Consider the following 5244-nt stretch of genomic DNA (forward strand, 5'->3'; position numbering starts at 1 on the left):
TATAAGTATCCTTCACAACCGAGGATAGTAGTAAGTATAAGTCTACGTAGATCGTAAGTATGTGTCCTGCACAACCGAGGACAGTGAATAGCGTAAGTATGTGTCCTGCACAACCGAGGACAATGGTATGGTAGTCTAGTTTTAGTGTCAGTACGAATCTATTCAACCTTATTCCTTCAATCCCATTCCCAAGCCCTGGGAATCCCATGCCTTAGTAAGAGTGTGAACTCACCTTGGTTTGCTCGGTATGCTATGCTCTAGGGTTTTATCAAACGTCTAAGTCCGTTACACACGACCTAGGATATGTTGCATATGATACGATGTAAGTGTTTGCATCAAATTAGGGTTTACAAGTCTACGATATCAAGCAATTGTGATCCATGTAATATTTGTGTATAAATTGATATGATAATGGTTGTTCGTACATACGGTATCATTCAGTATAGTATCATATAGTTCCTCATACAGGTTACTGAACTTGACATCACAAACACACAGTCTTTTCAAGTATAAGCAGAACTCAGGGCATGTAACGTCGCTATAATTCATATCATATATATCCAATCAACAATTCAAACAGTTCATCAACAAGCGTCGGATCTTGCGTGCATATTAAACTCAGACATCATGTATTAATAAAGGTTGGATCCCTTATGTGATGTGTATCTAAAAGTCAGACATGATTATGTAGTTCAAAGCTCGGCCAAGGGTAAAGTTCGGACCAAATGAGGAGATTAAAACTCAGACAATCACCTCTCCATTGTGCAAAACTCGGACTGGGGCTGCTATGTTAAAACTCGGACACCATGCTTTGTTTAAAGGTCGGACATATGCCATTCATTAAAACTCGGACCTAACTAACATATATTGTCACACCCCGACCACGTAGAACATACAAAACGTGGCGGAAACGTCGGGGAGTGTTGTAACAGAATCAGTTGTTTCAAATCCATGGCGAATGAAGTTTCGTTTTATAAATCAAACATGAAGGTTTACATTGTCTAAACAAGAATCAAAGTGTACATAACATAAATTAACTAGTTCTTGTCTCATTTTAAGTCACTAAGGCACAGGTCCGCCTAAGTATGTCTTGATAAGTCCTATGCATCATCTCCTGAAAACACATGTGAAAATAGGTACGTCAGCATAAAAATGCCTGTGAGATACATTGGTTTTGTGAAAACGGAATTCATGACTTGAGTTGGAGAAAATGTTTAGTCATGAACCTCGTATTTTGCTTTGTCTTGTAAATCATTTGAAAAACGGTAAGATCAAATGATATGTATAAATAAGAGAACAATGCCTGGTTAACTGAATGACCATGTAAAAAGAGTTTGTATAAGATCTGTTGTTTGTAAATCAATGTCTTGTGAAAAGCGTGTTATTTGTATAAAATGTTCTATGTCTCAAATTGAAATGATTCAAATAACGCTACGATATGTAATACCATACAAACACTTATATATAGGAAGTACCAGCGGCGTATCCACCATGCTTGTATCATATTACACATGCCTCGTTACTTAAATCACTTACTCAAACCAAACCATCAAGATGAAATGTTTAACAACGGTAGAAATGTTCATGTATAGTCAAATGTCTATTGTCAAATGTAATCCATGTCAACGGATACAACTGGTTTACACGGTTCAATGGTTACAGACGATTCATGAAATTGAAGGGTTAAGACGGTTCACGTAGTCAAATGGTTACAACGGTTCAAAATGTAGTGTAATGTGTTCATATGCTGGATGAGCATATGCAACAGTAATGCAATGTGAAACAATGTACTACGTATGCACACAATGGGCGTACGTAGCATGAAATGTATTGTAGAGTACAACGGTTCAAAATGTAGTGTGATGTGTTCATATGCTGGATGAGCATATGCAACAGTAATGCAATGTGCAACAATGTACTAAGTATGCACACAATGGGCATACATAGCATGTAATGTAAAACAATGTACTAAGTACGCACACAATGGGCATACATAGCATGTGATGTAAAACGAAGTACTAAGTACGCACAAAATGGGCATACATAGCATGAAAATGTAATGTAAAGTGTTGTGCTAAGTATGCACACGATGGACATACATAGCATAAACACAATGAAATCATGTACTATATATGTACTATTGAACATAGCAAGTATATGATGTGAAAACAGGAAAGCATGAAAGTAACAGATAGGCACATGTGTTTCACCCCAAAACAGTTTAGAAAACAGTAAAAGAGGGGTTCAATGTACTCACCTGAGATTGCTTTGGAGTTCTTGTATAATAACCAGATAATGCTAAAGATCACGGGATATCAAACGGCACCTAATAGGTAGCTATGTTAATATACTGGACCAAATCGGAAGGATCGGACAGTACGCGGGTTCGAAAACCAAACGAGTATGGAGACTCGTGTAATATGGTTTAACAAAGCCTACATACTAAAATGAAACTTAACCTAAGTGCTTACGGTCCATCACGACCCGTTTAGGTAGCTTATGCTACCTTACGCGTCGTTCGCGTAGAACGCGTCTGGAACGCCTAACATAGTGACCACAAGGTATAACCTCGGAAGGTTATAGCTATGGTCACCTAATGTGTTTGGTCAGGTCCTAATGACCGACAAAATGGGTCGGGTTCGAAAGCATAAGCGATGGTTTAGATCGCCTTCCTTACGACCCTATATAAGCACTAAACTAAAAGTGACGAGCTAAGCATGTTAGAACATGCTTAACTAAGTTTGAAAACAGGTTTGACATCAAAACAAACGGCTTTGATGCTCACGAGTAGTTTGGTTGCAAAATATGCAAGAATGCACATTTTGGCCGAAACTACGACTCGTCACTGAGCCTAGATAACGTGGTGATCAGTAGGTATGGTCACTACGGACCATGACCATCGTGATCACGCTCACGTTATGAAGTTCCATGAACTTCGCATCGACCATAAGCTGGTCAATGCAGAAAGTCAACTAAACGTTGACTTTCGGACTCGAAAAGCGAATAAAAGAGCGAAAGAAGACTTACGGAGGGTCCCCGAGTGCAAATCAAGACCAAATAGCTCAGGTATGAAACAATGGTTTCAACTTAGAGCTTTAGGATCTGATTTTGTGATTTTTACACTAAAGGGGGGGTATTTATAGGAAAAGTGGAACCGTTAGGATCGTTTTATCGAATATCGAGCCTTGATCATGTGCGTACATGTGTCCAGTGGATAAGTTCAGTGAACTTGACCCTTGGCTCTTCATTGGGTGAAAAGGCATTGCCCCTTGATCGAACGAAAGGCCAGATTCTGCATTAAATGCGAAATCTTTCTGTCAGACATCCCCACGCGGCCCGCCTCATATTTGGGCAAAACTCACGCGGGCCGCCTGGCCCTCTCTGATCTGCACCACTTGCAGAATTTACACATTTGGTCCCTGTTGCGTGTTTAAGCTTTTTCCAGCCCTCCTAAGACCTGTAAAGCCATCTTTAAGAGCATTCACATTCTATCCACCAAATCTTGAGAGATGGATTTTTAAATTATAAAAAGTGGTTTAAGTGGTTGTGAGTGGAGGAGAGAGAAAATGTTACTGTTCATCTGTATATTTGGGGGGACACTGTTCACCTTGTATAATTTTTTAATATATTTTGAAAGTGGTTGTGAGTAGAGGAGAGAGAAAATGTAATATATATTGAAAAGGAGAGAGAAAAAGTATTTGTTTTTAGTGGAAATATATTGATATAGGAGTTGTTTTTTAGTGGAATGTATGTATATTTTTAGTGGATTGGATGTGAATGCTCTAAGGCCCTAAAATGATGCCTAAACATTGTGGACATGAAACATGCCCAAAAATATGTCGGATGTCGGTTCGTTTGGCCGTACGATCGCGATGTTCGCTTAATTACGACGGAATGCGCATAAGCGCGAAAGACGATCCAAATGATGCGACGAATGGATTTTGCTCATGCCAAACACTAAGGTATAATATAAGGATGCTTACATAAATTTTTGGATGTCCGGATGTATTCAGAGCGTAAGTTATGCGCGAAAGTGCAAACTTGTGCACTTTTTGACACTTTTAGTCCCTGAATGATCCAAAAGTTTGTTTTAGCATACCAAACACCTCAAAGCCTATTTCTAAGCTATGTAGAGGATATTTAGGGTATGTTTAACTTATGAACATGTTCCGGAATGTTCGTTACAGTTCAAATTGGCATACTTTCACAGTTTGTCAAGTTTAGTCCCTGTAAGCGAATTAACTTGTTTTTGCTATACCCAAGCCTTCAAAACTTATTTCTAAGTTATGTAAAGGTTATTTAAGGTATGTTGAGTATATGTTGATGTTCCGGAGTATTTGTCGCATTAAACTGAGTACGTTTACGCACCAGTTTGCGTATAATGCTCTAGAAAGCAATGTAGAGTTTGAAATTGAACAATAATTGATATGTGCAAAACATACGCATATTTATACAAGATCCCAAGTATGAAATACAATATTTCATCGGCTTGGTATTTGTTTGATGGTCGCGGTGACACAGGTGTCACAGTCTCTCCTACTTTAGGAAATTTCGTCCCGAAATTTATTCGTAGGAGTCTATTTGTGAATTTGCCAAATAACCACCAATGATATGTAAGGCAATATCTTGTCATTTCCTTAACGGTCATTCTTCCGAAACGAAAATGAACAGACGGGTCATTTTCAATGGTTGCTTCATCAGAATTGGAAATGAAGGATTACACAACGGATATTCATTTCCTCAACGGAAAATCTTCAGAAACGAAAATGAACAAACGGGGTCATCTTCGACGGTTGCTTCCTCAGAGTTGGAAATGAAGTATTACACAACGGATATTCATTTCCTCAACGGATAATCTTCAGAAACGAAAATGAACAAACGGGGTCATCTTCAACGGTTGCTTCCTCAGAGTTGGAAATGAAGTATTACACAACGGATATTCATTTCCTCAACGGATAATCTTCAGAAACGAAAATGAACAAACGGGGTCATCTTCAACGGTTGCTTCCTCAGAGTTGGAAATGAAGTATTACACAACGGATATTCATTTCCTCAACGGATAATCTTCAGAAACGAAAATGAACTAACGGAGTCATCTTCAACGGTTGCTTCCTCAGAGTTGGAAATGAAGGATTACACAACGGATATTCATTTCCTCAACGGATAATCTTCAGAAACGAAAATGAACAAACGGGGTCATCTTCAACGGTTGCTTCCTCAGAGTTGGAAATGAAGTATTACACA

The sequence above is a fragment of the Helianthus annuus genome, chromosome 6 (genome assembly GCF_002127325.2).
Source record: "Helianthus annuus cultivar XRQ/B chromosome 6, HanXRQr2.0-SUNRISE, whole genome shotgun sequence".
In the NCBI taxonomy this organism is placed as follows: Eukaryota; Viridiplantae; Streptophyta; class Magnoliopsida; order Asterales; family Asteraceae; genus Helianthus; species Helianthus annuus.